The sequence below is a fragment of the Siniperca chuatsi genome, linkage group LG21, assembly GCF_020085105.1.
Source record: "Siniperca chuatsi isolate FFG_IHB_CAS linkage group LG21, ASM2008510v1, whole genome shotgun sequence".
Lineage (NCBI taxonomy): Eukaryota > Metazoa > Chordata > Actinopteri > Centrarchiformes > Sinipercidae > Siniperca > Siniperca chuatsi.
This window is the reverse complement of record NC_058062.1, coordinates 10,224,913-10,237,817: the sequence shown is the minus strand read 5'-3', so window position 1 is coordinate 10,237,817 and position 12,905 is coordinate 10,224,913. Positions and strand designations below refer to the sequence as shown.

The 12,905-nt window shown below is 45.0% G+C and overlaps 1 protein-coding gene across 9 annotated transcripts in view; it reads right to left on the bottom strand.

Annotated features, from left to right (window-relative positions):
* Nucleotides 1–12,905, bottom strand: part of adgrl1a (adhesion G protein-coupled receptor L1a) — a 142,385-nt gene that overhangs the window by 60,254 nt on the left and 69,226 nt on the right. The window lies entirely within an intron of this gene.

The window sequence follows — 12,905 nt, the reverse complement described above, 5'->3', positions numbered from 1 at the left end:
CAGCAACAGACTTAAACAATTTGTAGATAATGCATGCTCACTCCTAATTGGGGACGATAGACAATAATTACGTGTGGAAAAAACTAATTCATAATTGTTTAGCAACCGTTGGGATTCACTCAAGGCAGACTGTAGACACCCCGTCCTAAGTGTTGGTGTTGGCGTATGGTAAGACGCACATGATCATGGCTTGAACCATTCACACACATGTTCACACGCTCACACATGTACACACACTGAAGAGCCCACCGGAGCGCCACATGTGATGTTGACCCAGTTTAGATCTGTGGCACAAAGTAGAGCAGGGATTCAGAACAAAAAGAGACAGTGACATTTAAAAATAGGTTGACATTCTTTTCATCTCATTGCTGAGACCCATACAATGGAAGTATCCATCTTTTGTGTCAACTAATTATTCCATCACATCTTCAACTTGCCACTTTAGAGATCCACTCTCTTTACAAGTGTAGGTTTGGTTTCAAGAGTCAGGAGGGTCCAACAGACCAAAAATCAAACTAAGACATATACATTTTGCTTTTAAACAGTTCAAACAAATTGATCGGTGCTGAAAATAACAATTTTTAGCAAATTTATGGTGAAGTGTATGAAGTGGTGTGACCGTGAGGTGAGCCGAGCAGCTAGAACATCTGAGTGTTATGCGCTGATATCGTGTTTTGTATTTAACTCGCCAAAACGAATTGTTTCCTCCTCTTTACTTCATACCGGGTTTTAACATGCTTCATCCCTTTCAATGCATTTGGATTTAAAAAGTGTGCTGCAGGCTGCTCGTTGAACATAAAGCCAACATTGTCGTCTTGGCAGTCAACTGATAAAGAGCAGCCTTTTTATTGGCTATATCCTTTTGACAACGTCAGTGTTTGATTAATTTTCCAGGTTTATGTTTATTTTCAGGGTTTGGATTTCTGAAATGATAGCTGGAGAGTGCTGTTAATTAGCAATACTAATGTCGGAGCTTCACACTAGCATGTAAATGACCCACACACAGGCACAGAGCAGTTTGCATTCTGAGCGCTTCATGAGCATATGCTTCTAGCCTTTAATGTAAGCGCACATTAATTAAACCTCAGATGAGTGTATCTGGACTTTTATCAACCCAGGGAATTATCTCATTGTGGCAGCTGGGCAGTTGAGAACCCAATTTAGGGCGATTTTAGCAATTCAACCAAACTCCAACTTGAATTGTATTTTCCTTGACCCTCTATATCTGTCTGAAGTTATCGAGATGATTTTGTTGTGCATCGCAAGAGCACAGAGAGTAGGAGTTTGCCTGTTTATGTGCATGCAAACATGTCTACCTTTTCCAAATGCACATGTCTGAGTGATTTGTGTTGTGCAACAGTGTGTGTATGTCTTTGTGTGTGTGTGTGTGTGTGTGTGTGAGCGATGTATCTAATTTGATAGTAGTGACCCCAATCTGCCTGCCAAGGTTATCCAGCTTTAGGATGGGCAGAGCGGGCATCAGGAGATTCGGACACAGCAGGCCTGGCTGACATGCCCCAATTCTAAAACATGGCTGTCACTCACTTCCTCTCTCTGTCTACCTTTGTCACACACACACATACACACATACATGAAGGCACACTGACACTGTCCCACATTCAGCACAGCAGCAGCTGTCATAGCTACTCAAGAATAAATGAGGAGTAAAAAAAAGTCTACATATACACTTGCATGTGCACATGCAAACAACTTAATGCTGAAAACCCCTAATTTATTTATTCTGTAATTTTAAACTGTGAAAGAGAAATTGCTGGTGTTTGTATACATAAGTCTGAACAGAAGTGACAAAAAATAGACCACTGACATCGTCACACAGCTGCCTGTATTTTTCTGTTGCTCAGCTGTCTAGGAACAGAACAGGTAGATGTTTGACACGAGCATGCACATTTGCTGGAAATTACCCTCAGAACCACACAGAGAGCCTCAACCTATGTGTGGAGCTACCATTACTACTGAAATGATGTAGAATCTTTCCTTCTTTGTCCCCACCTCCTCTTAATCCGCCTCTTTTTTCTTGTTTTGAACAACACACGTAATAACACAAACACACAAGTGCATACATTCATGCTGTTAGGTCCCGGAGGAGGGATGGGCAGTGGCGGTCTGATTATTAGAGAGGAGCAATGGGAGACACAGCCCAGAGCCCAGAGCTCAGGGCCTCAGTCAGTCAGGCTGTAACAGGTGCTGCTTTCCACTGCCTGCTTCTGTTAATTACCAACAGCGCAATGTTGGATACGCTTTGCCGGGATCCACACCAGGTGAACACCCATTAGTGCATGGAGAGGATCCAGAGGGTCTGTGCCGACCGTCTCCTCGCCTACTATTCATAGACTGAAGCTAAGCAAGTACACACACACACACACACACACGTGCACACAGAAAAAGTACACATGCAAACACTGCACTACTTACGTTTTATTTTTGTGTTGTTATGCATGCTGGTGTAATGATTACGCCTTGAGACACGTACACCCAGACAAACACCTTCAAATGTGCAAACTTACATAGCTCTGTCATTATCCATACTATTTTTCTTTTCAAATACAAATTTTTCCCTCCATCTTATCTTGTCCCTGAAGGCCTGAGTACATCAGTTCATCAACACATCTTGTTCTGGTCGGTGGTCTCCATGGAACCTCCTGTTTCATGTGACCTTTCTCCCCCTCCATTCCGGGAGGCTCGGGCGTCTGGTCACTCTGAATCACTCCTTCCGTCTGCCTTTGTTCGGGTAAAAAGATTCGGCAGAGAAAGGGAACCAAGTGCATAAAGGGAGATGAATCAACAGACATCTCATGGCGCCTGCTGCTGCTATCCAAGTGAAGGATAGTACTATTTGTGCACATCCACCTTATCACCCCTCCCCCTCTACATATCTCTCTTCAACCTCACGTCCTGCCCCTCCACACCCCCCATCACCACTGTTTTGTACTCAAATGCTCCCTCCATCCCTCTGCAGTTCTCATCCTATTTTTACATCTCATCATCAGATCCCAGTTTGCTTCATTCCCATTAATAATGGAAAGGTTTTTGACTGGGTGAAAATAAACAACTCTCAACCAATCAAGGGGGGTGCATACAGGTATTCCACTAGCTGCTGTCAACCAATGAGAAAGGAGCTTTGGTGGCTCAAATGAGATCAGAAGCAATCCCATTGAAAGGAAAAGTAAATTATTTAGGTGTGATTTCCCCCTAAACTAGCACAACAGTTTTTGCTCTGTGAGAGATGACCAGTGCATTGGAGGAAACACAATTTTTTCCACACTGTGAAAGATTTAAAATGCAAATATGCATTCATTGACAGCAGCACTCAGTCATAAATTGAAACACCCTTAAAAATAACTAAACACATGCAAATGAGCTGATTAGCTGAATATGCAAATTAATTAATTATTTGTAGAAGGCATTTATATGTTAATTGACACGGTGGCTCACTGTAGATTAATTATATATATTACACATTAAGTATAGAATAATCTATAACAATGGATACAGATAAAAAGATAAGGATAACAATTAGTTATCGTCTCTTTCTCTCCCATTTATCTGACATATGGCACTGACCCAAGTTACAAATTGAAGAAATCTAATTCTAATGTTTATGAAGCTGAGTAGAGCTTCACTTAATATATAATATAATAACGTCAAAGCAGAACGCTGCCTCTGCATTCAGAAAGAATAGGTGGGGGTGGTAGCTGGTAGCTGTAAGCTCTGTAGGTTTCTCTCTCTCTCTCTTTCTCTCTTTTACTGTCTCTCATCCCCTCTGTCTCCTGGCCCTCTGACCTGTGCAGGTCTCACGTTCCTGACTCCTCTCTCAGCAAGCAGCCAATCGATAGATGGATCTGACTTTACCCTGACTCAATAAACCCTCATGCACATCCTCTTCCTCTGAGGAGTGAGTGTGCATGTGTGTGTCTGAGTGTGTGTGCTATGTGCAAGTTTGTGCTTGCAAGGCATGGTTTTGGGTGTTTTTGGCAGAGCTGCGCATGTGTGTGTATGTGTGTGTCTGTGACTGCCAGCTCCAGTCTCTCACCCCAGGGCCTAGAAGTCACGGCAGTGAGAAAACAGATTGATTTCTCCCCTCCCACGCACAAACAATTAACTACACAGAGCTCAATTAGACACACGCTGGAGACGCCTTCAGACAAGCCTTTGCCTTGACCTGGTTTTCCTGCAAACCAACCTATAGTAATTCCTCCAACCAAGCATCAGAGGTGTGGAGAGTGGTGGGAGCCAGTGAGACGATAGTAGGAAGGTGTTTATGTGCCCTGCTCTGGCAAAATTAGCTCTTCCTGTTGTTCACGGCATCTTCCTAGGATTATGTGTCCCAGCACAAAATGAGCCAAGATTATCTTTAATGATGTCGACGGTGTGCTTTTTCATTATCGCCAGTGTTCACACACTGCTCCACAGCTTGTGCCGCTAGCTGAGTAAGCGGAGTTAGGATGCTAATTTAAAGGCAGGGGAATACCAGTGGAGCGTGGAACCCTCTGTATCAGCCGCCCCATGTCCACCTTGGGGACCCATATCCACGTAACACATGTTGATCATCCAGTAAAGGACAAACAAGGTTGTCATCCCTCCGTCAGCTTTCTGTCACTTTTCATTTTTCCATGTGAAACACTCCAGTGAGCATGTCTTTTTCTGTATCTCTCTCCCTTTCCTTGAGCCAAGACATTTGTCAGAATTTCAACAGTGTCCTCCTACTGCTTCAGTAAACCGGGCTCTGTTTGTTGACTGCCTCAAAAATAGATGTCTATTGTCTATGTCTATTCAAGGAAATAAAATGCAACTGCTATTTACTATCCTTGATTCTTATTCTACTATCTGATTAATCCAACTGTGAATGTAATTAATTTCATATCTCTTCTATCATTCCATTTTCACCTTTTTCACCATTCCTTTTTTGAAAATACTGTAATTAACAACTGATTCTCACAATTCTAATGAATTATCAAATTAGCAACAAATGCACTGTACAAATGAATAATCTTATGTGCAGATAGATGTGAATTTTAAAAAGTATTTCTTATTAAAAGTAGGAAAAACAGGTCATCAGCACATTAAAATTGAGCTGTGACAATTATTTCCACAGATGCTGGCGTCGACGTTAATTGTGATCCACTGCCGCATGGCCAAGTCATTCCAGGCTTTAAGTGTGTCATTCATAACACGGGCTAAGGGAGATAATAGAATTCGAGAGTGTGTATGTGTGTGTGTATGTGTGTTTATGAAAGACAGACAGGAGAAAGAACAAATGAGAGAGAGAGAGAGAGAGAGAGAGAGAAAGAAACTGAGAATTCATAGAAGTACAAGCTCCAGTGAGTGTTAACATTTCTAATTATCTCACTGTCACGTCTGGAGGGTAAGATGATAACACCTGAAGTCACCAGGGCGGCAGAGTGGGCATACACACATACAGAGTACACACACACTCTCACACAAACAGTTCCACAAGTTCACACACCTCCCACCTCCTCAACCTCCATGCTAGGCCCTCAGATTTGTCTCTCTCTGCATGATTGCCTCCACCTCTCACTCTTCCTTTTCTATCTTTCCCTAATTTTTATTCTCCGTCTTTGTTGCACTCACACTCTCTGTGTGAAGTATATGCGAGGTCCAGCTTGTGGACTCTCCCCTGTTTACTTACGTATGCACTGATGTCAAGACACTGTGCTCGTCTCACCCCTGCTGCCCTTATACACAGGCAAGGCCAGCGATACATTGCATGTTTCCACTGATGTTTATCCTTGTCATGCCTACTGAACGAGGCTTACGGCCTGTGTTTGATATTAAATCCCATGCTGAGGGGCTAGCTGGTTGCTCCACTGATCAGATAAGCACCAGAGGGAAGGAGGGTGGATTTAACTGGTTTTAGTAATCACAACAGTCCATCCCCCCTCCTCTATTCATGCTACTGTACATCCCAACTGAGAGATTTCCATTAATACTGTATGCTGCTTTGGACTCTGCTACAATATAAATGTAAAACCCTTTTTCTATATAGCCTGAGACATAATATGAGATTTCACAGTATAGCACTGCATTACTACTATAGCTATACCACCATCGCCAACCTGCTATATTCTACAACTAGCTTAAGGGCTGATGAAATATTCACAGACCTGAGTGTTACAGCAATATCTGGTGCTGTGAAGCTTTTTAAGGTCAACTTTCACTGAGACTCTCTCTTGGCAACCTGTCCTGTTTCCCCTCTGATGCCCTGCAGAGGGCCTTTAGGTAGTGACAGCCATTCTCCTGAGACTTCCTTCTCTCTGTCACCAAGCCATCCGCCACCCCTCTGGCCTGCTAACCGCAAGTGGTGTGAAAGCTGGGAAGATTTCAACTATAGGTCTGGTTCAGGGTGACTCACTGGGTGCTACAGACCTGGCTGGCGCTCTTCGAGACATTCACATGGAGGAGAGCCTTGAAATATTAATCACATTAGAATTAACAGAGCTGTCAATCACACAGTACATTGCCCTCATGCCCTAACTGCGTGAGCTCCAGTGCCACTGCCATCATCTGCAAAGTGAAACAAAGACAGAAATGCCAATTTTCTCCACAAGACATCTACAGTAAACACACTGAAAGTAAAGCTATGTGTACTAGACTGCCCGGCCATGAATAAAGAAGGAACTTGTATACAGGCCAACAATTCCCGCTTGTCAGTGAAGAAGCACAAACACAACGCTTCCCACATTTACAGCCACACAAATCACAACAGCCTGGTTTCAGTGACCCAGCATCCTGCTCAGCAGCACAGTTCGTCCCCTCATGCCTGATCATCCAATCCGCTGACGCTCACATAGCTATGGCCTGATAGTCTGTTCTGTGGCCCAACTAGCCAGCTTTACCAGCACAGAGGTCCAATGTGATTCATGGTATTTACCCCTCCCAGCTCCCATAGAACCCAAAGATCTGTTGCTGTGACATCACAGCCAGGGCCCTGATTGGTCACCAGATGGCTGCCCTGATTGGATTCTGGCCCAAACTGTGCGGGCTGAATCACTGGCTTAGTGCTGCTCTGGATACTGATCCAGCCCACCTGCGCTGCTCAGCAAACACACAAACACACACACACACACACACACACACACACACAGCCCACATTTGCAGACGTGGACACACGCACACATGCAAAGACACATACTCAAAACAAGTATCAATGATATTCAATTAAACATGCTCATTCATAAAAATAAGTCACTTAACTGCCAACAACTACACCTTTCTCTTCTCAATCTGTCTTTACCTTTTATATGTCTTGTCAATTGATTTTAAAGCACCCCTTTTTGAAGATTATGGCCCTTTAAAATCTAAGTGCCCTTGTTTAACTTAGCTTAAACGACTCTCCCTCTTTGCTTCGTGGGTTAGGCCCCATTTCAACATTTCTGAGCACTGTCCTGGGAGACATAAAGTGAATGAGAAAGCAAGGGCATTCAAAGAGAGAGAGATAGTGAGAGAGAGAGGCTTGCTGTGCTATGTGTCAGTCTCTGAGTGTACCAAGGCTTTTACGCATGTATCTACTTTCGCTCACTGTCTCTGTTTGGCTACGTGAAGCAATAAGTAGCCCTTAAGTGCAGGCATTCTCTTTTAAATACACTACAAATGGACGTTAGCTTCTACTTGAGCCTTGAGAGGCACTCCTGAAGCTTTCCTGATTGAGACATGAAACCAGAGCACTCCTCTATTCCCTACCCTTCCTGCATTCCCAAAAGGATGCCTGCAGCGTGCCTCTCTAAAGATACCCCTGGCACACACATCCACACCAAACACAGTTCCCTGAGGACAGCTGCAGGCATACTGCAGTGTCCGTCCGTACAACCAGACCTCCACTCCATTTCTGGTGAGTCCCAGAGCTGCAAAACACTTTTGAAACAATCGCATCACTGTTGTCACTTATTTCGGTCCTCCCATTTTTCTTCTCTGTTGTTGTCTTTATGCTCTTTAGTCTCACACTCTACCCTGTTTCCTGTTGTATCGGCAGGCTGATCAAACACTTGCATCTGCAGCTTTTTCAATCCCTCCAGAAGCGAAAAAGAGAGAGCTGCACAACCCTCTCATAAGCCCAAAGGAAACAGAAGCACAACATTTGGCAGTGGGACAGACCCCCTGCTGCACCTGTGCCCGTTCAGGCGGATCAGTATTTAGCTGGGGCCGCCTGCTGCCCCGGGGACAATGAGAGGGGATGGACGGATGGACCGAGGATTTGAGAGGAGGACTTGGACACCGTTCCCCAGCCTGTGTGCCAGCGTTACGGGTTGAGTGGACCAAATGTCTACTCACTGGCACTAACACACAGCTGTTTGGTGATCTGCCTTTGGGCCAGCCCCACACAGACACACACACGTGAAGAGGAACACATTCAACATCTTGTCCAACACTGCCATCTCCTCTTTTTCTCTAGACTATAAAAGAAGAAAGGGGGAAAGGGAGGGTGTATAGGGAGGGATGAGATTGAAATTATGGCCAATTTAACAAGCACTTGTTTTGTGTGATTAGAAATAAATATATGCAGGAAGTAACAGATTAGAAACTGTAACTACTACAATGTGTTTTGCAACTGTACCTCTATCAACATCACCTTGCTTTGCATTTCACTGCATGCTGGCGAGGCTTCAGACTTGTCTCACACTCTTTCCCCAAGGTCGTCATTACAACAGAACAAGCTTTGCTCTAAATTCAGAGAGAAACTAGCCCTCCTGGTGCCAAACACTCCCTCATCCCTCCCCTCTAATATTTAAGAAAGCTGTTGATCACACCTGTTCCCTCTCCATCATTGGATGTGGGAATCACGATGAAGGGAATGGCACCAAATGTGTTATCGGCTTAGGAGCTGTGACGCTGCGTTTCTATGGCAACACTCCACCCGGTGTTACAGTCACTTTGCTGTCTTTTCTTTCACTGCCAGCTATTCTTCGAGGCAGTCTGGGTCCTGTAAAAAGGGCCAAAAGGAGTGGACTAAGGAAAGGGAGCCAGGAAAAGAGAGCATGCTCAAGTCTCCCATGTAGGCACCTGATATGGTTTTGTATGAGTATATTTTCCCCTAATGTTTTGTTCTCTCTCACTTTAGCTATTAAGGCTAACATGAAGAATTTAGGGATGCGCCCGTGCTGTTCAATACCCATGTTTAGAGTGTATTATTCACAAAGGAAGATTTAATTCATGAATCCATTCTCCTATTGACTAAGAGCTATGTTCACCAAATTATGCACAAAACAGACATTCATCAGAGTGGCATTTGTTTGTGCCTGTATGTTTCCTCTTGAATAAATGAACATAGGAGCTTGCGGTGAGGCAGTAACACCCTCCCATGGGAGTCTGGTCTCCTGCAGGGACGTCGAACTGCATGGTGACAAACTGTTGCTCCGATCAATATGGCACATTATTGATCATTCGCTGATGATCAATGTCTCCTCCTTGTCTGTATAATTATTGCAACAAGTGACATTAATGAGCCCTGGTGCTCCCATTATCCCAGCTTATATGTACTCTCGCTATTCTCTCTATTGTGCACTCACACATACTGTATGCTCTCAGGCACACAGAGGGAGCTACAATACCTAATGTGTCATTTACTTAATTAGATCATGATGTGCAAGAAATCACACACACACACTTGTGTGCACACGTGTATGTGTGTGTGTGTGCATGATTGCACAAAAGGCAGAAATCTTGCTGTGGAGTCTGTTGCAGAATGATAAACTGGACCTCTGTCCACACAGCGGAGAGATGGAGAGCGAGAGCAGCAGAAGGAGAGGCAAGATGAGAGGGGAGGCTAGAGAATTAAAGACCGGTGGAGATGTATACTAGCTATATCACTCTCTCTCTCTGGCTCTGAAGCTTTGCTGGAGAGAGGGGAAGGAGAAAGAAAGAGTGTGAGTGAATGAGAGTCAGAGACGAGAGACTGACCAGTCTCTGAGGCTACAAAGGGCTAAGTGGGAATGGGGGTGCAGCAAAAAGGCAAAGCTGGACACAGACAACCACCTTACCAACTCATTTCCCCTTATAACTCCACCACTGCATACAAACACATACACAGACATACTGAGGGCGTAAAATAGACAGTAATGGAGACATGAGGAGAAAAGACAAGAGAGAGCAGCGCAGAGGGGAGCCTGATGGGAAAAGACAAAGAGGAGGGGAGGGAGGGAGGGATGAAGAGGGAGATCGAGCACATAAAAGAGTTGTAATTTGCCTAACGAAAGAAGAGTGACAGATAGTAGAAAATTAGTATGTTGAGGGGAGAAGAAAATGATGGGCTAGGGAGCATGTTGGTGGGTTAGAAAAGGTGTAAGGAGAAACAGAGCACAGATGAAAATGGGAGGTCAGAGATGCAAATGCGAGAGGAGAGAGAAAAGAAAGCGAGAATAGTGTGAATGTGAGAGCTGCTGGGCCCGGGAGGAAACTCAAAGGGACATAACCAGGGAGATAGAAAGATGGCAGCACAGAGTGAAAGGGGAGCTGATGAAGATGGAGGAGGGCCGGAGGAGGGAGGGTGGTCTTTAATCAAAATGTTTTTCAATTAATTTTACAATTAGGGCGCTGCTCGTTAGCTTTGGCACACACAAGAGATGACATTGCTAGCAGTGCTATGCGTGTCATTAATATAATGATGACAGACTGGCGCTCCTGTGGGACTGCCTCTGTTTCGTGACAGCTGGGCCCTCCAAACAATGTCACCTGACCAGCATGACATCACCTAACCTCATTCAACATGGCTGCCAGTGGTACACGGGACATGGACAGTACACAACAGCTACTGCACACTCACTTGGTTCTGCCAGGAAGGGCAATGACACAGACAGAGAAGCTGCTCCTTTCCTTCTCCCTCCCACCATCCCTCCCTTAGTCATTCATACAAGGACATATACGACCAAACAAACAGTTAAAGGAAATAAACTCCCACCCACCTTTTTACAAAAAAATGCCCAAGGTGCACTTGTATTACGGTATCATACTGTATATTGTCTCATAGACAATCAATCACTTGAGGAGCAGAGCACACACACACACCCACATCCACATACCACACACTCTGCTGGAGCCTGACTCTCTTATACACTGTTGTCATGGCAACCCCATTAAGGGAGGACACTCAGGCTGCAACTCTGGTGAAATCAGCCTGTCTCTCTTCTACCTCTCTTTCTTTCACACACACACACACACACACACACACACACACACACACACACACACACACACACACTTCCTTTTCTTACACTGCTAGCCATTTCTATTTGTCTCCCTCCATTACTTTCTCTTCCTCGCCCATTGTCCTTCTCCTTCTATCCTTGCATCACCTTTGGCGTGCCTCTCTGCCCATCTCTCCATTACATTTTCATCTTCTCACCCTCCCACTTCCCAGGCGAATGTAAATATGTCATCTCACTTCTCAAACCCTCATCGTGTTTATATCTCTGACTTTTGTTTGGTCTCCACCCACATATTTTGTGGACCTCTCTGTCTGTCTGTCTCTCTGCCTCTCTCTCTCTCTCTTCCATCCATCCTTAGAGACACAGAATACATTTGTGATTGAGGCAGCACCTCTCTTCTTGTGCCCTCTCCAATTAAAGGGAAGATTTACAGGGGGAATCAGTCAGAGGGCAGCCTTGGAGGACAGCTTTAATAAGGGCTCCGTGCTGCACTGCTCTCTTTTTCATGCTCTCTCTCCTTCTCTCATAGGAAGATGTCTTGCCATTTAGCAGGTGCAAGGACAGGAGACAGGAGAAACAGGTTACATGATAACCCTCCCTGACAGGAACATTAAACAGTGGCCCAGCTGTTAAAAGCCAGCCAACCAGCAATGATCAATGCCAATTTGCGAGTGCCCCAACACAGTTAAAATAATCACATAAAAGCAAGCTCTAGAAGCTGCTATGCCAGACATTATTCAAGCTCATGCCTTGAGACTCAGCTGCCACATTAGTTCCAGCAGCCATCCCATCCATCTTGTAGCTCACTAGCGGTTGGTGGGCTCACTGTGTAGCTTCACAACTTCATGATATTAATGGCACGCCTTAACAAATAATGGCTTGTTGTTTAGAAACCATGCCAGTTCAGAAAAGATTGCTAAAGAAACACTACCATACTCCCATGCCTTTGTACTTATCGCTGTTAGTGCTCGTCCCTATGGGCCACCTGTTTGCCACAAGCCAGAGCATCAGGCCTCAACCCCCACCCATCCTGATCCACTCCAACCCACTTGATGAGCTAGATAACACAGTATGGTGGAGAGCACACACAGGATGCCCCCCAGAAAAATAATCTGGAGATGCAACAAGTAAATACGGAGGATAAGCAGCAGGACCCAGGGCTAGCAGGCAGCCTGCATGATGAGAAGAGAAGGAGAATAAAAGAAAAAGGGACAGAGATGGAGAGAAAAAGAGAATTGGAGACAACAGGGAGTGAGCAAAGGAAGGGGAGGTGGCTGAATGAAAGGGAGATTGAGAGAGAAGGGTAGAGCAAGTGGGGGGTAGTCTTCCTTAAAGGAGGCAGAAAGAAGAGAGCAAGCGAGAGGGGTGTGAGATGTAGGGAGTGAGTAGGTGGTAAGATGTGAGGGGATGAGAGTGGAGAGGAAGGGAGGAGCGGGCATTAGAGGGAGACTGAGGCATCTGCTGTTGCTCCACATGGATGTTTTATCCAGCCTGTGGCTTCCTGAGAGACACATAGTAGAATTTCTCTACCCAGAAGCCGCCTCTCACATCACTCTGTGGGCCTGCGTGTTTGTGAGTGCAGAGAAGTCCAGATACATTTCTGTGCTTAATAGTCTTTGCATGTATTAAGCACCGGCCCAGTATGTGTGCCTGTGGTGTGCTTGCTCTCTAAGTATAGCATCAGTGTCTCTTTTGCATGTGTGCTAGTTTGCTCTTCCCCGGCTCCGG